Source organism: Eublepharis macularius, chromosome 1 (genome assembly GCF_028583425.1).
Source record: "Eublepharis macularius isolate TG4126 chromosome 1, MPM_Emac_v1.0, whole genome shotgun sequence".
NCBI classification, from domain to species: Eukaryota; Metazoa; Chordata; class Lepidosauria; order Squamata; family Eublepharidae; genus Eublepharis; species Eublepharis macularius.
Window position 1 is genome coordinate 13,601,634 of NC_072790.1, and position 22,680 is coordinate 13,624,313.

General features: G+C 44.4%; 1 protein-coding gene across 1 annotated transcript in view; it reads right to left on the bottom strand.

Annotated features, from left to right (window-relative positions):
- The window catches only part of PLCB4 (phospholipase C beta 4), a 263,529-nt gene that overhangs the window by 235,716 nt on the left and 5,133 nt on the right, over positions 1 to 22,680 (bottom strand). The window contains exon 2 of the mRNA XM_054975769.1: positions 6,281 to 6,340. The gene's annotated coding sequence lies outside the window, so the exon portion shown is untranslated. The remainder of the gene's footprint in view (positions 1 to 6,280; positions 6,341 to 22,680) is intronic.

The window sequence follows — 22,680 nt, forward strand, 5'->3', positions numbered from 1 at the left end:
GTTCCAGCTGACCCAAAGTGACGTCATTGTGCAGTCTTGAGTTCCACCACCTCTTTTCCCAGAAAAAAAACCCTGGATGCAGGTAACATGAATTTAGCTCAGTCAAGAACTTGCCTTGGACAAAGAGGACGACGACTCTCATTCCATGGTAGATGAGGTCTCCCCACCACCAATGCCACCCGCTCATTGACATCCCACACCAAGCAAGAGGGCGTACATGCCCATCAGGCTGTGGTAACCTTCCATGACATGGTCTCTCCTCCCAACTCCTCACAGAGTAGAGGCAGAACGCTATAGTTGCTAGCTAGAGGTCTCGTGACTATTCATGAGTATTCTTAGAGGCTACCCACCACTCCCAGCATGTCCAGACCTGCAAACTAGAGTCTCAAATATTCTCACTACTCACCTTCTTCCGGAACGCTGTGGAACGTCGTGAAAAAACCGCAGAAGATAGCGTCTTCTGGCGTGAGTTTTGCGTGACGTCGCGCAAAACTCGCGTGAGAAAACGCTATATTCCTTGGTTTTTTCGCGACATTCTGCAGCGTTCCAGAAGAAGGTGAGTAGTGTGGAAACAGCCATAGACGTGGATTAGGGGAAAGGGAAAAGATGCAATCTGAAACACACTTATTGGGGGTACACCACCCCATCACCATTCAAAGGAGACCCCATGGGAACACGGAAGCAAGTACTGCTCTGCACATGTCCTCCTGTACCCCGAAGACTTGTCCAACCACATGCACATGGTTGTTATGATGTCCTTTATACAGGAAAAAGGTCAGTGGGTTTTGTCTCAGAGCACATAGGGTTGCCCCTACAAAGCCTGTAGTCAGGTACTTCTCTGAATCAGACCCAATTGGTGAGCAAAGAATTTAACATTAAACCAAGGGTTTAAAACCTTTGGTCTCCTGGTTTATCAAAGTGACAAACTAGAAAACCTGGGCGCACAAAGCTCGCCTTATACCCAGTCAGACCGTTGGTCTATCAAGACGGTTTCTGACTGGCAGCAGAGCTCCAGAGCTGCAGGCCGTGTCTTTTTGTCACCTATGGCCCAACTCTTTGAACAGGAGGCAGAGCCTGGGGATTTCTGCATGAAAAGCAGATGTTCTCCCACGGATTTAATGAAAGAACATAATTTGTCAGATTTGGGCCCAATGGATAGAAGGGGGTTCCAAGTAAATCTCAGGCACAGACTGAAAGCTTCAACGCGTGAACCACAAAATGGGCCCAAAGTTGCAAGGATCCTTGTGATAAAGACCATGAAACCCTCTATGCACGCCAGGGTTTGATATTTAACTGGGGGGGGGGGACGAAATGTTTGCTTGTATGGAGGAGAAATATCCATAATTTGTCACTCTCTGCCTTGCTCTTGTTGATTTTTTAAAAATAGTAATTTTCTCTCTCTGCCGGCCCTTCTCATTGCTTTTATTGGTGGCTTAAATTACGCATTGCCGTCTCTTCTGTTTTTTGCTTTCCCCGTTCACAATGATCATACTATTATTTCTTCTGATTTTTATTATTGTTACTGTTTCTCTTTTCATGTTTTAATGCATTTAATGAATATTGCACATAGCTTCAGACACATTTTAAACAAATCACATCCACAGAATTTTTAATAAGATCAGTCGGTGTACAATTGGAATCGAGACCCAAAGCAGCTTACATAATTTGCCTCTCCTCTATTTTTTATTTACAACAACCATGTGAAGTAAATTTGGGTTAAAAGGGTGTGACTGGCCCAAGGTCACCCAGCAAGCTTCCATGGCAGAGGGGGGACTCGAACCTGGGTCCCCTTGATCCTAGTCAAACACTCTGACCACTACCTCACACTGTATTAAGGAGTCTTGGCACGCAAGTGATCTTGACCTAGCCTTCTGTATTACAGCCACAAAATGTACTGGCTCATTGTACCTTAATATGCAACTACTTACAGTGGTGCTATTTAGCAACAAGACCGAGCTTTATTTTTCAAAATAAAAACTAGACTACAGAGATTACTCTTGCTCACTCGCTCTCTGTGAGCTGACATGTCTGACCAGGGCTTTTTTTCTGGGAAAGGAGGTGGTGGAACTCAGTGGGTTGCTCTAGGAGAAAATGGTCACATGGCTGGTGGCCCCGCCCCCTGATCTCCAGACAGAGGGGAGTTTAGAGTGCCCTCCACGCCGCCGAGCTGCACGGAGGGCAATCTAAACTCCCCTCTGTCTGGAGATCAGGGGGCGGGGCCACCAGCCATGTGACCATTTTCAAGAGGTTCCGGAACTCCGTTCCACCGCGTTCCACCGCGTTCCAGCTGGAAAAAAGCCCTGCATATGACAGCAAAGTACTCTCATCAGACCCTTACTGATTTCACAAATTCATATTCTACCTCATGGCAGCTGAAGATAACTCACACTAAAATGCAATAACCTCAACAGCAACCCACAGTGCAACCAAACAGGCTCATCAACCCAATTTTTAAAACAAATCGTACAAAATGACCATAAAACAGTCAGCAATTCAATAACTGCAATGAGGCTTCTGTCTACTGGCTCTCGCCCATTCAGGCACAGCCTCCGAACTCTGATTTAAGACAGAGACAGTAACTCCTGGATGTTTTGTTAAAGTAATATATACACACGCACACACTCGCAGCACTCCAGAGTCACTGACCATCTCTCATACGGTCGTTTCATATAGGCGTAAAAGAGCACTGGAGATAATACAGACCCCTACGAGACACCACTCAGCAGCAGCCAAGCTGACAAACAGACACCCACCTCCTCCTCTGGCTACATGCCAGCAAAAAAATGGTGAATAATACCTTCTGCGGCCAAACATTGAGGTTAGAAATTGGCTGGGTCACAAGGAGCTTGATTATGCCCCTCCAAAAGGTGGTAGCATCGCACTCTCCACCAAAAGATGAGTCGATGGCCTCACCCCAAAGTAGATCTCGCTTCCCCCATTTTTTTCCCCACAGCTTGCCCAGCCTGAACCTAAAAAAGCCAGCTGTATTTTCAGCTGCCAAAAGAAATGTAGCGGATCGCTCTCAGTGCAGACCTGTACAGTGTTAGTACCAGGGCTTTTTTTCTGGGAAAAGAGGTGGTGGAACTCAGTGGGTTGCCCTCGGAGAAAATGGTCACATGGCTGGTGGCCCCGCCCCCTGATCTCCAGACAGAGGGGAGTTGAGATTGACATCCGCGCCGGCGATCTCAACTCCCCTCTGTCTGGAGATCAGGGGGCGGGGCCTCCAGCCATGTGACCATTTTCCAGAGGTTCCGGAACTCCGTTCCACCACGTTCCCGCTGAAAAAAAGCCCTGGTTAGTACCCAAAGATAGAGTTTCTCACCTGCAAGATCTACAACAAAGATTTCTGGAATTGCAAAACCCACCGGATGTAATAAGAAATAACAGCAAAGCCAGAATGGTACCAAGGGATGACCTGCGACAAGATAAGCCCAAACAGAACAGCAACAGAACACCACGGGTGGTCACATACAGCCCCCAGTTCAAACCAGTTCTATGCATCATTAATGACCTACAACCTATGCTGGACAATGACACTGTTCTCTCACAGGGACCGGGAGGCCAACTTTTTCTTACCCACAGGCAGCCCCCCCCAACCTTAAACACCTCCTCACTCACACCAACATGAATATGCACTCTGGGACCAGGGCCTGCAATAAACCCAATGCCAATTCTGCCTCCATATTCACTCCAACAACACAACTGCTGGATCTAACAGCACCCGCTATACCATCTCAGGCTTATTCTCTTGTTCATCTTCCAACTTTATATATGCCATCAAGCACCAGCCAATGCCCTTCAACTCTCTGTACTGGACAAACAGGTCATTCCCTTCACAAAAGAATGAACGGACATCAATCTGATATCAAAATTCACAACATTCAAAAACCAGTAGGAGAACATTTCCGCCTGCCCGGACATTCCATTGCTGACCTAAGAGGAGCAGTTCTCAAGCAGAGAAACTTCGAAGGAAAATTACAATGCACGTTTGCTAAAGCTGAGTTTATCTGCAAATTTGGAATAATGGATCCCCCAAGGCTGAACTGGGACACAAGAGTTTTCTTGCATTACAGATGCTAACTTTCTGCACTTCGCACCCAGGTTCTATCAAGCTTATTACAACATGTACTATAGCTAGCATCCTATATGTACATTTTCTGGCCTGTAAACATTTTCATGGGTGGCATTCCACAGAATTTGAAAAATTAATTTAAGGGTTCCTTCGTCCAAAAAAAGGTTGGGAAACACTGGGATAAATGACTGAGAAAATTTCCTCTCCTGACCTGCCAAAAGAAATACTGTAAAGGTCTTAGACGTTTCATCAGGCCGATTTCCCTTTATGCCTCTTATCTTCCCTTTCACGGACTCTGAGCCATTCTCAACAGTATGAGGGGAAGGTTCCTGCTTGGTTCTCCACGGGAAGAGTCCTATTACTACATTTACTCCTTAACCTTCTCTGCAGAATCTGTGATACTCCTTGCCCAGACCACGGAACGAGAGACTATATACCTGTACTACACTCAGAGGCAACCTTGCCAGGCAGCTTAGCCCCACGAGTCCAGCTAAGACAGCTCCTGCTGAAGGCTGCCTGCTGCGATTCAAGCTAGCCAGTGTCCTGAGCTTAGCCAGCAGTGATAGGGCTGCTTCCTCCATTTCTTCAGGCAAGTGGAGAGAGACTGCTGTATTTACTGAAAGGTAAAAATCAGTTTCTTGCCGGGCAGTTACCATGCACGGCCTTTTCTGTTGTGGCACCCACTCAACAGGTAGCTGGCCTGGAGAATTCTGTATATGTGATCCAGGCAACGGTCACCTCCAGATTAGACTACTGCAACTCACTCTATGCAGGGCTTCCCATGGGCTTGATCCGGAAACTGCAGCTGGTTCAGAATGCAGCTGCACGGGTGGTTGCCAGAGCACCAATCATGGCTCATACAACACCTAGACTCCGTCAGCTGCACTGGTTACCGGTTGAGTACCGGGTCCGGTTCAAGGTTTCGGTGCTGACCTATAAAGCCCTATGCAGACTGGGCCCAGCATACCTTTGGGACTGCCTCTCCCCATATGTTCCCCGGAGGTTGCTTCGATCAGCCACTAAGCACTTGCTGATGGTCCCTGGCCCCAGGGAGGCCCACCTGGCCTCTACCAGAGCCAGGGCCTTCTCAGTTCTGGCTCCGACCTGGTTGAACTCTCTGTCTGAGGAAACTAGGGCCTGGCAGGATTTGTTATCTTTCCGCCGGGCCTGCAGGACGGAGATGTTCCACCAGGCATTTGGTGGGGGCTAGGATGTCCGGCCATACCACTGAAGACCTTCCACCAGCCATGCAGGAAAATGCTGTATTTTAATATTTTATACCCGCCAATTTTAATTGTTTTGCTATAATGTTTTAAAGTTCTTATAATGTTTTTACTGTTTTAAACTGTTGTTAAACCGCCCTGAGCCCGTCTGACGGGGAGGGCGGTCTAGAAATGTGATAAAATAAATAAATATACTTTCTACAAAATCTTTATTGTTGAAACTTTTAACTACTTTGTCACTTTGCTGCTTTTGACAGAGAAATCAAAGCTTTCACCAATACTGGGAAAGCCATTTAACCAATCTTGTGCACAATTAAAAATAAGTTAATAGGTTATTTGTAGCAGCAATGTGCACAACTTTCCCTCCAGAAACCCAAGAAAAACTGTCCCCTTTCAGGAGCTACCCAATCGGTTTCAATCCCACAAAAAGACACCCCTGCCGTGCTTCCACACCTCACTGGTAGTTTCACACAACAGTTAGGCGTCAAACTCAAATACTAACCTGCTACTAATGAGATGACATTGTACTCACTCATATTTAGCAAAAAAAAAAGCCACTTTAAAAAATGAAAACCTACTAAAGCATCTTCTGTTGCCTATGAAACTATTCAGTGCCTGAGATGGATTGGCACTGTTTTAACTTTTTGAAATGATAAAAAACACCCACCAGTGGGCTCTAATATGAAAAACAGCCTACTGGATATCAAGCCAGAGAAAATACAACTTTGGGCTTATAACAAGTATAGTCCTCCATAGTTAGAAATTGTGGCACAATGTAAAAATGGAAGATGATGAAATTTTCATATTTAACTGTGTATTTAAATGAAGAGAAGGGGAGAAGATAATTTACATTTGAAGCATACCTAATTGCTTTCATTACACTGAAGAAGATTTTTTTCTTTCCTTTCCCATCCATGAACAGGGAACTTCCAAGAGTTCATTTTGGACTATTATCAACCCACCAAAATAAAGAGCGGATACCTACCTTTGAAATGAAATTAAATCAGATCCTAGAAATGTTCATTGTGAAGAACTGCACACTTTTCTACAAAAAAAGAAGATAAAAACCAGTGACTATGTGGTACCTTCAAATTTTCAGCTACAAAACTGCAATTAATTCACTGCTCTGTGATCTACGGTGATGTTAGTATGCACAAGTCACTTGGATTTCTCCCCTTTAAAAAAAAAATTAAAATGCAAGCCCATTTTCAGCCTTGCTGATTTCAGCAGAAGTCTGACATGAACTTAAATTTCTAACAACAATAGGAGGATCATGCCCCAAGACTTTAATGAATACTTCAGAATATAATTTTGCCTGAACTTAAAATAAACAATGAAGTCCTCCATTAAGACGGGATCTAATAAATATCCTCTTAACAGTAGCAAAATTTTAATAGCCTCATTTTGGAATAAACAAATGTCCCCTACAATAAATCATTGGCTTTCCAAAGTGTGGGCCAGTTTGGTGTAATGGTTAAGAGTGCAGGACTCTAATCTGGAGAGCCGGGTTTGATTTCCCACTCCTCCACTTGTAGCCAGCTGGGTGACCTTGGGCCAATCATAGCTCTCTCGGAGCTCTCTCAGCCCCACCCACCTCACAGCGTGGTGATTGTTGGGAGGATAATAATGACATGCTTTGTAAACTGCTCTGAGTGGGTGTTAAGTCATTCTGAAGGGAGGTATATAAATTGAATGTTGTTGTTGTTATTGAAAAAAAATAACACTCTACACCAGCATTCTACTCCTACATCTCTAAAACGTTTTTATGAAAAAAAATGGTGGCCTTTCTTTGATTACATAACCAGGACAGAACTGCATCCTCTAAATTACTTGTACCATAACATCCTTAATCTATAGGACTTGTAAAAGGAATATAACTCATCTTTATTTCTGCTTTCTTGACTGATAGTATACTAAATTATGATAGTTACTTGCTTATATATATCATTACCTGTAACTATTGCTTATTGTATGTTAGTATTTATAAAGCTTCAATAAAAACTTTTAAAAACATAAACACTGAAGTTACACATCACTCTCTGCAAGTCAGAAGTTGGGTTCTCAAGCCGTTTCCACCTGCATTTTTCCTTCTCTATCCTTCCACCTCAATACCGTTTTTGTATCTGCTACTATTCGATCCAGTGTAGTGTGGTGGTGAGTGTGTTGGTCCAGGATCTGGGAAACACAGGTTCAAATCCCCACGCTGCCTTGAAAGCAGACTAGTGACCTTGAGCCAGTCAGCTCAACCTACCTCACAAGGTTGTTGTGACGATACAATGGAGGAAAGGAGAACAACATAAACCGCTTTGGATTCCCCACTGAGGAGAAAGCCAGGGTATAAAGGAAATAAATAAAATAGACGACCAACATGAGTTCAATCTCTATTCCAATTTTACTTCATTTCCCTATAGCAAGACAGCAGTTCATCCAATGCAGAGGACATGTGCCTCAGGTGCTAAAACATGCCTAGTATGAGAGAGACTTGTTTGGCAGCAGAAGATTGGCTCCACTACGGGTGGAGAGAGACCCAAGTGGAAATAATGTACAGGGCCCACGTCAATATTTCCAATGGTGCTCCCAGACTTTACCACAGAACTACACTTCAAGAATCAGCATTCCATCTCCATGTAAAACAGCAGCCAATAGAACAGAATGGGCCAAAGGAAACGCACTCCAATGGAGATGAGAGGACCGACAAAAAATTCAGCTCGCATCTATGGTTCCTGGACTGAAGCTGTTTTCACACCTGGACTCAATTCCTATTACCATTCTGATGTCATATCATGGAGGCCACACACCTTGAAGCGCAGCTGTTCCCATTTACCTGGAAGTAGCATTTTAAGGTTTAGAAAGAAGGAGTTCTTCTTTAACATGCTAGGCCAAGCCCTGAGTCTGGTATACTGCCACCCATAATCTCCCTCAAACACCTGAAATGTGATCACCTCTACACTGCGTAGCGTCAACACAATTAAAATGTAAGCTCACATCACTATGACAGGAGGCTTCCTGGAAAACCTGGTCATTGCCCACCAGCTCTTGAAATGCCAGCAGGAGCGAAATGGAGGAAAATGGGGGCATGCATCAATATCATGTATGGCAGCGTGTTGACATCACTTCCTGCAAAAACCAGAACTGACATCAGTACTCCAGCATGATGCCACCGCACTTGTCCTTGACCCCCAAATGCTCCTGTGGGTGTGCCACAACTGGCTCCTCTCATCAAGTTACTATGGCAAAGCCTTATAGAAAGGAAAACCGGAAATAGTTCCTAAGGATGGTGGAATATTCGAGCAGCTGATGGAGAGAAAAATGGTGGCACCTCTGTCCTTCCAGACAGCCTTCCACCAAGTGGGGGCGGGAGAGATGGCAGGAGGGAGGGTGGCTGTTTTCACCCAATCCTAGCATATATCCCCTCTTACAATACAAATACAAAAGCAACCACAGAAGCTGAAGATTTCAGAAATGTGACCTAGAAGAGGCCACCTGCACTTCATGTCTGTGCTTTCAATCTGAGCTAAAACCCCTGATTTCAACTGGTCAAACACAAATCATGCCTAAAAATATCATAGAGAGAGAAAAGGAATAAAATAAAATAAAAATTAAGGATCCAAGCCGGCTAATCCTATCAGGAACCAATTGGCATGTCTGGAATTTGAGCCAAATTCAGCTCTCTGGCAGTACAGCAAGATTTTCAATTCCCTCCTATATCATGTTTCAGTCCTCAGCGGGATTTCAATCTCTTTTGTCTGACCGCTCTAAAGATACTGAATTCATAAACAACTCTGCGTGTCCCTCGCAGTGAATGGTCTCGTGCGAATGAACGAACAGATTTTATAAAGCTAAGGCTGTCTACTGAACTGGCTGGCTTCCTTCTTCCCCCATCCCATAAAACTAGGTTTCCTTCCTCTACAATCTCATGCTGTGCTCTAGTTTTAAAATTTTGAAGTAAAACATGCAACTGCCACAAACACATTATGCACATGAAGCTCGTGAGGGAAGAAAGCAGCATCGACTGTCTTGTGAACACAGGAGGCTGCATGACAAGAAAAATTTCAGGATATCAATGCTTTGTAAAACATCTCCAGATAGTTAATGTAAATAAAGATAACAATAATTAAAGCTCATGTCTTCAGGGAGAGCAGATAAGGGAACCAGCCATCTTCCATTTCCTCTTTGCATTCTAACCAACTGTTAATTACTTTGCTCCAGTACTTTGTGGGCACCAAGTAATGCTTTTCTCATAAATTTTCTAGTACACAACGTTGAAAGGATATCCAAACGTTATTTATGTCCACAGAGGTTTTGTATGTGGTTTTAAAAAAAACACACACACACAAACCTAAACCACATGCTATATTTTTCTCAAGCACATTTTCATGCATACTTATTTCCTTTTCATTTCTGTCTATCCAGTTTGTGGAAGTAAGAGCCATATAATATCCCCTTAAGAGTTAAAACGGCCTGCCATCTTGCCTTCATTATTAAACAGGCTGGTTAAAATGATGGGGTTCTTCATTTCCATTGCATTCTCTTTAAAACCACTTTGTTCCAAACCTCTCTCAACATAAACTCAAATCTACACTGAGGGACTTTGCTCTTACGATCCCACTGGGTAGAAGAAACTTGCACTCATATCGCTGGTTTTGGGGGAGAATATCTCCAGTTCTCCCTTGCTCCACAAAATTGGCTCCAAAGAATCATTCATGGCGGATCCTCCAATGTAGGTTTTGGGGAGCAAAGAGGTCTGCAGGACAGGAGAAACTGGGTAATGCACATCAGGATCTCTCAACCCAAGTCATAGAATCGTAGAGTTGGAAGGGGCCATACAAACCATCTAGTCCAACCCCCTGCCCACTGCAGGATTAGTCATACTCTCTTAAAAATAGTAAAGAGTCCAGTAGCACCTTTAAGACTAACCAACTTTACTGTGATGCATCTGACAAAGAGAGCTGTGGTTCTCAAAAGCTTATGCTACAGTAAAGTTGGTTAGTCTTAAAGGTACTACTGGACTCTTTACTATTATGCTACTACAGACTAACATGGCTAACTCCTCTGGATCTCTTAAAAATGACTCCAGATCAAGCTCAAGCCACCTCTTTTAGGTAAAAACCAAACCAAAAGCAAAAATATATTTTTGAAGTCCAAATATATTAGCTTGTCAATTCTGACTATTTTTATTCTTTCAATCCAAACAGCATGGACATGGGTCAGAGCAGTTTCTGTGTAAGACGGAAGGGCAATCTACCAGCCCTTGCTTCTGGAAAGCTCCAGGCAACTAACTGTCACGTAAGACTCATTCAGGAGAATGAACAATTTTAGCTGGTATATCAAAATAAAATGAAAGAACATCCTTTTGCCTCCCCAAGGAAGATTTATTTGCACCCGCTAGGAAATTTACAAACAATCCACGCCTGGGTGCAATCTCCACTTCTCCTTTTGTTTTCTGGCGCGGCCCCTTTTCTTCATTATCTCTCCAACTTTATTAGAGGTTTTGAATTACACTCCTCATTAAAGCCAGTATTGCCCTATCTGGTTGCAAAGAAATATATTTTCAGTGCTACAGCAACCAATTAATATGCATTATTGCTTGGAAAAAATATGAACTAGAAAACCAGAAACTGGATTTAAATCAATGACTGATGATCACAGAGAGTTAAACCAACCCTCCCGGTTAGTAAGTGGAATTGCTACCTGGCCATTCTTGTTTATTTATTTTAATTATTCAATTTCTATACCACTTCTCTTCAGTTAAGAGCTCAAAGCAGTTCACAACAATTACAACAGTTAGAAACAAAACAAAAATATAATATTCAATTAACGATCTTCACAGGCTTGCATGGCAACAAACACGAAGACACTAAATGAGAAAGGCTGTCAGTTGCAAAATAAAAATAAAAATTCATCATACAGGCCCTAGTTTAACCCGTTAAGAAATTGTCACATAAAAACGCTCTGTTCCCCAACTTGGGTCTAGCACTTCACAGAATCACAGAGCTGGAAGGGGCCACACACACTTTGTAGTCCAACCCCCTGCCCAATGCAGGATGAGTCTAAAGCATCCCTGACCAATATTTATCCAGGCTCTTCTTGAAAACTGCCAGTGAAGGGTAGCTTTCCACCACCTCCCTAGGCAGCTGATTCCACCTTTGAACTACTCTGACCATGAAAAGGTTTTTCCTAATATCCAGCCGGTACCTTTCTGCATGTCATTTAAGCCCTTTGCTTCGAGTCCTATTCTCTGCTGCCAAGTGGAACAGCTCCTTGCCCTCCTCCAAATGAGTCTTTCAAATACTTGAAGAGAGCAATCATGTCCCCCCTCAATCTCCTCTTCTCCAAACTAAACATTCCCAAGGCCCTCAGCCTTTCCTCGTAGGGCTCAGTCTCCAGACCCCTGATCATCCTCCTCACTCTCTTCTGCACCCTCTCCATTTTGTCCACATCTTTTTTGAAGTGAGGCCTTCAGAACTGCACACAGTACTCCAGGTGCGGCCTGACCAAGACAATAGAGGGACTGTGACCTCCTGCGATTTCGATGCAATGGCCCTTTTGATACAACCAAAGTCTGAGTTTGCCTTTTTTGCCACTGCATCACACTGACTGCTCATATTTAGTTTACAGTCCACTCTTACCCCAACATCTCTTTCACATACACTACTACCCAGAAGTATATCCTCCATCCTGTATTTGTGCTTCACATTTTTGTGGCCCAGATGTAATATTGTGCACTTATCTATGTTGAACTGCATCCTGTTCACAACCGCCCACTTCTCCAGAGTATTCAGGTCTTGTTGAATTTTAACTCTATCTTCTTGGGTGTTTGCCACTCCTCCCAATTTAGTACCATCAGCAAATTTCATGAGTAGCCCGTTTATCCCTTCATCCAAATCATTGATAAAAATATTGAAAAAACTGAGCCCTGCAGCACCCCACTGGACATCTCTCTCCAATCTGATGAAACGCCATTGACCACCACTCTATGGATGCGGTCCTCTAACCAGCTCCCTATCCACCGAACTGTCCTATAGTCCAGTCCACAGTCTTCCAGTTTACCCATTGAAATGCCATGGGGAACCTTATCAAAAGCTTCATCAAACATCCCTTCATCAAATGAAGGGAAATCTGACTCTTGAAAATCTTGTTGGACTTCAAGGGGCCACTGGACTCAAATTCTGCTGTCCTACTGCAGACCAACGCAGTTACCCATCTGAAAGTGACTTACAGAAGGGTTCCTCACAGAAGTATTCCCTCCTTCATTTTATTGCAGCACAAATCAACAAAGCCAAGTGTTTATCTCTGACTGGCAGTAGCCCTCCAGGTTCTTTCCCAGACCTGCTATGGGCAGATACTTTTAACTCGACAGACCAGGGAGGGAACTTACGCAATGTTCTTGACTACCAAGTTCCTTCAAAAGCCGTCAGGGATTCTTCCACAGTGGAACTGATACAAGGGGCAGAAACGAAATTGAACGGTGAGAAGGAGCTATGCCAGACAGATGTATTCTTTGTTCAATGCAGGGCTTTTTTTCAGCTGGAATGCGGTGGAACGGAGTTCCGGAACCTCTTGAAAATGGTCACATGGCTGGTGGCCCCGCCCCCTGATCTCTAGACAGAGAGGACTTGAGATCGCCGCTGGATCGGCATGGAGGGCAATCTCAACTCCCCTCTGCCTGGAGATCAGGGGGCGGGGCCACCGGCCATGTGACCATTTTCTCCGAGGGCAACCCACTGAGTTCCACCACCTCTTTTCCCAGAAAAAAAGCCCTGGTTCAGTGTATTTTGAAACACTGTGCCATGACTCCCTCAGACCAGACCAGCAACTCTGACTCGGAGGGGTCAGAGAGGACCACACCCAGAAGCACCAAAGCACACCCTGCCAGAAACCTTGCCACCAGCCTCCAAGATAAACACTAGGCCTTCACCAGCCAGGACACCGAGACAGAACAAAAGAGACAAAGTGCCAGACTGGCAGCACGCAACCCTGCCGGCCTCAACCCCGAGCAGGGCTCTGGAAGCAGGACTTCTTTGAGGGATCCCGACCAAAGCACAGCCCAGACTGAGGAGCCTCCACACCCACCATCAGCTGCAGGTGAGCCAGCCAATTTACGCCGAGTCTTGAGAAGGCTGCATGGCTGGATCAGCCAGTTCACTCGGAGCAAGCCCTGAGCTCCAGCTCCAGCCCCCACCTTCAGTGCCAAGCTCCCTGCTTTCAGTTCCAGGCTCCAGTCTGTGTGCCAAGTCTAGCCAGCCAAGACAGCAGTCTTACTCCAGAGGAGTCCAGACCTGGCCTGCCTGCTGAGCGACAGGGGTTGGTTCCACACAAGGATGCTGCGCGCTCATTACCTCTGCGAATGGAGAGTGAGGGTACTCCAAAACCCCTGGTTCCGCTCGGGGAACCCGGGTGGAACAAACACTCCATGTAAAGGGAGCCACAATTACTTACGCTGTGCTAAACAGCGGGCAGATCTCAGAAACTGCAAGCAGAGTGGCTCTTCCCCATCCCTCAGAAACCTAAAAAGGCATTGCCAGGGACTCTTGGACCCTCGTGGACATGAAGCCACGTTTCAGTGAGGGACTGGGGAGGAATTGGGGGGGGGTGTGCTATTCTCTTCTATGGTGATTAAAGCAAGCAGATAACGGCACCATGTTACAACTCTTGGAAATTACTGTATTTCCCCCAAAATTCACATTCCCCCTGTTATCTGGATGGAAGGTACAGAACCACGGTAAAAGAGACCATGTATTCTTCCCGCTCTAACTCACCAGCAAGAATCAATAAACTGTTTTTTAAAGGGATTAAGCAGCATTTTCCTTTTAATAATCCCTGCAACTACTGCCATTTTTAAAACAGGATATTATGATGTCTTACCAAGAAACAGTGAACAGCAACAGTTCCATGATCTCGTCGTTCTGTGTCCTAGTCAGCAAGGACATCGGCTGCTTCCACACACGTTGGATAATCCACTTTCAATACGCTTTAGTGAACATTTATAACTGATTTTCCATGTGTGGAACAAAAAATCCACTTCTAAAGGATAACTAAAGTGCATTGAAAGTGCATTATTCAACGTGTGTGGAAACGGCCATCTTATTAGATGTGAGTATTTGTATGCAGCCACTTCTGGATTTGCTTCACTCATCTGTTAATTTTAAACAAATGAAGCTGCTTTGTAGGGGGCGGCTGCTGAATCATGCTGTCACCTGCCCCAGGCAACCCATCCCCAGATCACATCGCTGGAACCCCTTTTAACAACAGTGGGTGCAAGCAACTAAATCAGAGACATTTCAAGGTGCTTTTCACCTTCCTCTTACTCATTTTTTTTTTAATAAAGTTTTTATTGAACATTTGTTGCAACATATCATTTACAATCAAAAACATCTTCCAAGTCAAGTCAAAAATCCAGTATACAATACATTATAAACCTTATTTTTTTTAAAGAATATCATTGATGCATCCTTATGACAACTCAGTTATGCAGACAGGTTAATAGAACGAAAGGTAACCATTATTTGTCACAACTTGTAATATTTTTGAGTTGGGTTGTAAATCGTGTTTTTCTATATATTCCAAAAAAGGAAGCCATTTGTCAATAAAACCGGTATTTTCTGTAAATTGTTCTGCATTTTGTATATCGTTACTTATTTTTTCTAAAATAAAATGGTTCCAAATTTTGGAAAACCAAGTCTCAATTGTTGGTGGTCTCTTTGATTTCCAAACTGTCGCGATAGTGCTTTTGGCAGCAATAAAGAGTGAAGCAGCGAGTTCCTTTCTAATCTTGGGAATGTACAGATTTCCCCATAGGTCTAAAAAAATCAGTTTCGGATCAAAAGGAATTTCATAAGTAGTGATATCTTTAATTTTCATTAACACCTCCTCCCAAAATTGCCTTACTATTTTACATTCCCACCAGCAGTGAGCAAATGTTCCCTCCTCGCCGCAGTTTTTCCAACATTTAGGGGACGATCTAGTTGATATCAGTGCTAACCTCTTACTCATTTTTAATATTATCACATACTAAAAAAGTTAACAAAATGTGAGATTCCAGGGGACCAGGAACCAGCAACTAACTCCCTCTGAAGCAGAGAAAACAATTCCCAAATTGGGTACTGATCATTTACATAGCTCATTGGGATCGACATTTTTCTGCACAATAAAATCTGCGTCCTGCACCTGTTCCTATCTTGTTGACTTTTCGTGTCTCATAGTGCTTGCTCCTTCTTCAGCGAGGACATTTCCCTTTGATGGACCAGGAAATGTTTTGTTGCCAGGTTGTTAAAGGCACAGTAACCCTGGCCGAAATGCAGAGACATTTTTAAAAGTCTGAAATAAATGTAAGGCACCGATTTGAACACAAATATTCGACAGCAGCTAACCCACCTCAAGACAGATAAAAGAGTGTGTGGGGAAGAAGTTACAGCAGCATTGCTTTGATTTATCCCTACATTTAAAAAATACAGGAAGTGGATTAAAATTTAAACGTTGTTCAAACAATTAAAACAATGCTTCATTTATAAGCTCTGCCACGGCTGGGTCGGATAAAAGCAGCCTTTTAAAATGAAATTATAGATAGCTCTTATATACATAGTGGGATTTCCCAGCTGTCTCCTGATCAGGGAATCAAATGGACTAGGGGCAGCCGACGGCGTGCCTATTTGTCTAGCAAACATACGGCTCTCTCACACTTCCTTGGGACACAGGTGCAGTTCACCAGGCAAACCCAGCTGGCTTGAACGAGAGCCTGAAGTCTCAAAAACAATCACTGAATCTCCAGCAAGGTCACCTACAAAAACTCAGTGAACGCTTAAAAGGTACTCTAAGAGCCAAATTAGACACCACAGATGGGGCTGTCTTTGTTCTGTACTTTGTGGCCCCAAATTCAGGGCCGTTTCCACACTACTCACCTTCATCCAGAACAAAGCGGAACATCGCGAAAAGAACATGGAAGATAGCGTCTTCTCGCGCGAGTTTTGCACAACTTCGTGCAAAATTCACGCGAGAAGACACTCTCTTCCGCGTTTTTTTCGCGACGCTCTGGATGAAGGTGAGTAGTGTGGAAACGGCCCAGGTTGGGGAGGGAGGGGGAAAACATTTTATGGGATGAAGTGCAAGGAAAGAACGGACGGTTCGACTCTCCTACACAGAACAATCACTGTAAGAAACAGGCCACCCTATCCAGCGCCCCAATTTTAGATGTGAACAGGGCAGACCTGAGACTATGTCAAGAAATATGAATAATCACGTTAAGCTGCCTGGAGTTGCCATGAGAAAGGTGGGAGGTAAATAAAGTAAATAAATTCTTGCTCACGTTCATCTCCACAGATTAATCAGCCCCCAAAACACCAAAGTTTGAACCCTGCCACTTCTCTCCATCAAGCCTGAAGCCTTCTTCCTGCCTCACAGGACTTCCACCAATGGTGGAGGCTCTAGGTAAAATACAAGCCACCAGCATCGGTCCCCAGCCTGAGTGCCTTGCAGAGGGAACATTACAATTGTTGCACAAATCCCTCTTGAATATACCCCCGAGTGCAAAAATGAAGCCGCTGGAATGATGCCCACTGGCAAGTCTGGTTTGCTTCTATTCAACTATGGTTGTTGTGGGTTTTCCGGGCTGTATTGCCGTGGTCTTGGCATTGTAGTTCCTGACGTTTCGCCAGCAGCTGTGGCTGGCATCTTCGGAGGTGTAGCACCAAAAGACAGAGATCTCTCAGTGTCACTGAGACACTGTGAGATCTCTGTCTTGTGACACTGCGAGATCTCTGTCTTTTGGTGCTACACCTCCGAAAATGCCAGCCACAGCTGCTGGCGAAACGTCAGGAACTACAATGCCAAGACCACGGCAATACAGCCTGGAAAACCCACAACAACCATCGTTCTCCAGCCGTGAAAGCCTTCGACAATATATTCTATTAAACTATTTATAACCTGCCTTTCCCACTGACCACAATGGCTCAAGGTGGCTTACAGAGTCCCACCCAACAGACAACCATTAAAACCATAAGCATTCCAGATAACCACCTCTATCAACAAGCCACATCCCCACAGCACCACTCCACATAACTGGTTACTTATCTTTACAGCACAGTGGTTATCTTTACAGCAGAGTGGTTAAGTGGATGAGATGAGAATCAGCGCTCTGCTGGTTTGAATCCCACTACTGCCATGAGTTCAGTATGTGTTCTTGGGTAAGCAGCTCCTGTAACTCCCTGTGTTTGAGTTATCAGAGTCTAGGCAGCAAAATATGCTAACCCCCATGTGGAATGAGCACTACCACAATGAATTCCCCAGGGTATTGGATTCTCAGGAGTCGTCAAAACATGCAGAGGGAGAAACTACCATTTGATTCCTTCGGGAAACACATATTTTTTGCTCACATCCATCTCCATGAATTAATCATTTAGAAAGACAACGGTACAGATTCCCTTGAGCACCTTGCAGAATCAAGGCAGAAGGCAGTGGACCAATACGGGAACGCTACTGAATTATCTTTCAGACATGATGGCTGACTCGGTAACATTTTAAAAGCATACGTTTCTTTTATTCATATTGCACATTAACAGAAACTTAAAAATAAAAGCAGAGATAGGGGTTCCTTTACAATTTAGTTAAGAACAATGAAAAGCTACAATACAATAACTTCAACCACTATTCTGTACTATGTGTAGCATACGTGCAGCCGTGGACATCTAAGGGCATCACAGAACTGTTATTGCTCAATCTCGTGTGGCTGAACGCCACTTGTCCCTCTAAGAAGTTGGACGCTGACCACTCGGGAGTCACATAAGTAGTTAGCGTGCCAGAGTCTTGTTTATTATTGGAATTAACCAGACAAATTGCTCCACCAACTAAGAACAGCCACGCACCACCACCCACAGAATCGAGAAAGAGCTATCAATCCGTCAATCTTTTCTGTGTCTGGCCCGGGTGAGGTTTCCCATACCACCAGATGAGAACACAACCATTCCGTCATAACCCAACCATTCCAGGAGGCCATCAGGACAACAGCCTTTAGTAGACTTTTTGCAATGTCTGTAGCCTGCCCCCGTATTAAACACCCCTCTTTGCATCAACGTATTAAGTATGTCCGTATCTATTCATCAATAGTGTTGGAAAAACCTTTGAAGGCTCTGATCCAGGGGCGAGTAAGAGGAATAAGTAAGGCGGGCTGCATGAATCAAACTCTCTTTTTAAAAGCTAAACTATCACCCACCAGACCTTACGGCAGAAAAGGGCAAGGCAAATTTAAAATCCTTGGTTTAAGCCATGGAGACCCAGTTTTCAGAGTTAACTCTGAAAAATGGAAAAACTGAAACGTGTAGATCATTGCAAAAGGAAGTGTGGGGGGCAGACGGGGGCAGCTTCAGCCTTAGCGTTGAATGTTCATCCCATCGCCCCTTCAAGGAGGTTCTCAGGGCTCCTGAGATTTCCCTTACCTGTCTTGTTTTCACAACGGCTCTATGAGGTAGGTAAGTGGGCAAGAGAGAGTATGGCTGAAGGCCAACTCATGAATTCCGCAGCCTGTGTGGGGATATGAACTTCAGATGTCCCCACGGGTTGCCAAGTTCCAGGCAGGGCCTGGAGATCTCCCAGAATAATTTCCAGAATTACACAGATCAGTTCTCCTGGAGAAGACGGCTGCTTTAGAGGGTGGGCTCTATGGCATTATAGCCTGCAGGGGTCCCCCCCCCTCCTCAAACCCTCCCCTCCCCAGGTTCCACCCCCAAATCTCCAGTAACTTCTCTTCCTGGAGCTGGCAACTGGAGGTGACTTTAGGCCTACACTAACCCATTACTCTTCACAGGCACTCTCTTTTCCCTTGATCTCAGTTTTCTTCTTGAAGATGAGCAGGCTTCTTAAGGCAATGCTACAAAACCTATTCACCGCGTGCATTTTCGCCCCATCGGCACGGTAGGGATCTTAGGAGGACATACGTTATCTTTCTTTCCTCATTTTAGCCACACATCGTTCCTGCGAGGTAAGTTAGGCTGAGAGAGGGCCCATTGGACCCGTTTCAGCCTGGATTGGGGCTGAAACAGCCTAGATCGGGCCTCTGACAGGTGGTGGATCACTCTCCCACTCAGTAGCGGCCCGATCCTGACCATTTTGGGCCCCTTTTTGGCCATTTTGGGCCCAATTTCGGCCCTGAATGGCCAGGATTGGGTCCAAAACAGCCAGGATAGGTGATGCCAGGGGGTGTGGCATATGCAAATCAGTTATGCTAATGAAACATTTTCAGTGATGTCAAGGGGCATGGCATATGCTGATGAGTTATGCTAATGAGTTCCTCCAGCTTTTTCGACGAAATTACCCGAGAATGAGTATATAAAACTGAGGAGGGCGGATCACCATGTTGTCAGACATTTTCTCCCTGGTATCTTTTCTCCTGTTCTATCCTTGTACTACCAAATAGAAACAGTTAGTATAGTTTCTTCTCCGGCCCTGGGAGTTTATGGCATACTCACTGCAACACCAAAGGTGTTTATTTTTATTATTTATATCTATGACTTACTTTGGGGTCTATTTAACCCCGCACCAATTTGGAAAGTACAATTTTAAATAAATATATAAATCTATGGAGAAAGTCTGTATTCCATGCCTACAATGCCAAGACAAATTTACCTATCGTCAAAAGGCCCTTTTAACAGATTTCAGCAATATAATTTACTTACACTAATCATTGCAAATGATATTATAAACAAAACTAACGTGTCAACAGAAGAAATACAGAGATGAGGAAGAGGATCAGTTCACACATGTGATGGGGCGGGGGGGGGGGGAGTGCCACCAAGTCAGAGCTGATTTATGGAGACCCTTGCTGGGGGTTTTATGACAAAAGACTAACAGAGGTGGTTCGCCATTGCCTGCCTCTGCCACCCTGGTGTTCGCTGGAGGTCTCCCATCCAATTACTAACCAAGGCTGACCCTGCTTAGCTTCTGACAAATTCAGGCTTGCATGGGCTATCCAGGTCAGGGCATGTTATGTGATACATGAATGGAAAACTTGATGGGAAAGGGTAAAGGATAACAGATGTATGAGAATTATCTTCTGAAATAAAGAAGCTTTGCCATTTGACATAGTTCCTTTTCCCGATCAGAACCATGCAAATAAGCAGAAACGCAATTATACCAAACTAGCATCTTTCATACAGTGAATGAATTGTTTTGTTGTTGAAGAACATGTGTATCAATCAAGTGGAGAGACTGGGCCATTCTTCGTTTATACTTCCATCTGCAGCCTGAGCCACGCAGTTGATCCTGCCCAGAGAGCCACAGTGGAACTGATGATTGAGATCTAGCACTTTCACTAAGGTAGCTGGTCTCTAAAACCATCCACAAAATCCACAATTGTGCATCCAATTTATTCCAAAAGTCACAGGTGCCAAGTACTAAAAACACAATTCCCAAGTTGCAATCCCAATGAAAGCTAGACAATGAACATGGCAGCACTGACGACCCGTGGAGCCAAACCACAAAGTGCACCAGCCATCTGCCAGGGGTGGGGGTGGGAAGTCTTGATGCCCCTCGTCTTTGAAGAACAAATGGGGTCATTTATACTCAAAAGGAGATTGCTTGAGGAAAGGGCACACCAGGTCAAATCCCGGCTGCTGTATCCCCGGATAATAAAAGGATCACAAATCGTTTCGCTTTAAAATCAGGACTGGAGTCCAATTTCTCTCTCATTTTAATGCAGCTGGAAGCCAGACATTCTACGGGGAATTCCCAGGATGAGTTCTCACGATGCCAACTGCAAGTTGTATGTTTATTTATTTGACTTCACTTTTAACCCATCTTTTCCCCTTGATGGACTCCAGGAGACTTACAGGGAGAGTTTAAAAATTATACAGAAACAAATTAAAATATTTATCTCAGGCTAAGAGACTCGAAAGAACAACAGTACCCCCACCCCCGCACCCAAACCATCTGCTGAAAGAACCCTCCCGAGTTTCCCAAAGCGTAACAAAATGGATGCTTCCTCAGTATGTTCGGGGAGGAAGCAAAGAAGGGCAGGAGGAGGCTGATCTCACTGGCCTACATGGAGGGAAGGGCGAGACACTCCAACGCGGGCCAGTACAGGAAGAGGGAGCCCTGCAGCTATTTGAGTCCCAGGACAAGAATGACTTCTTAAAATAAGCACTGAATAGGGAATTGCTGGTCACCCATGAAATATTCTTAAATATCATGTATGCTGTGGCTAGTCCATACAGCAGCTGCCGTGCTCTGTCCCAGCTGACGTTTCTGGGACATTTTCATGTCCTTCAATGCCCTCTCCCAAAGAGACAGGAAATCGAGCATTATTTGTTTGTTTGGTACACTTTATACCATGGCTCGAAGAGGAATATTAGTATTATTTATTTACGCATTCAGCTCATTTTTGTCCTTCCCTTCCTGAAAAGGCGCTCAGGGTGAGGTACATGGTTCCCCCCCTTCTCCCTTTTATCCTCACCACAACCCTGTGAGGTAGGTTAGGCTGAGATGACAATTACATCTCTTTTCCATTTCTTTTTGCACTATATAAAAATGTACTGATGTTTATTATTGGATCCATCTCTTTGGTAAATAAGGACTCAATAACTAAGTTGGATAGTGAAGAAAGCTGACAGGAAGAAAACTGATTCATTTGAAATGTGGTGCTGGAGGAGAGTTCTGTAGATACCATGGACGGCCAAAAAGACAAATAAGTGGGTCCTAGGTCAAATCAAGCCTGAGTTCTCTCTAGAAGCTAAAATGACAAAACTGAGGCTATTGTACTTTGGTCACATCATGAGAAGACAAGATTCTCTGGAAAAGTCAATAATACTGGGAAAGGTGGAAGGCAGTAGGAAAAGAGGAAGACCTAAAACGAGATGGCTGGACTCAATAAAAGAAGCCACGTCGTCCAGTTTGCAGGATCTGAGCAAGTCTGTTAATGATAGGACGTTTTGGAGGTCTTTCATTCACGAGGTCACCAGAGGTCGGAGGCTACTTGACGGCACATAACACACACAACTAATTATTGCTGCTTTTCATTATTACTATTATTCCTTTGATGTCTTGGGTAACCTTTATCTTAGATCTTGTATAATCTAATCTGAGCAGGGAAGGAGCAGCTTTAAGACTAACCAGGCTTATTCCAGGATGAGCTTTCATAGAATCATAGAGTTGGAAGGGGCCATACAGACCATCTAGTCCAACCCTCTGCCCAGTGCAGGATCAGCCTTAAGCATCTCTGACAAGTATTCATCCAGCCTCTTCTTGAAAACTGCCAGTGTGGGGGAGCTCACCACCTCCCTAGGCAGCTGATTCCACTTTTGAACTACTCTGACCGTGAAAAAGTTTTTCCGAATATCCAGCCGGTACCTTTGTGCATGTAATTTAAGCCCATTGCTTCGCGTCCTACCCTCTGCTGCCAAC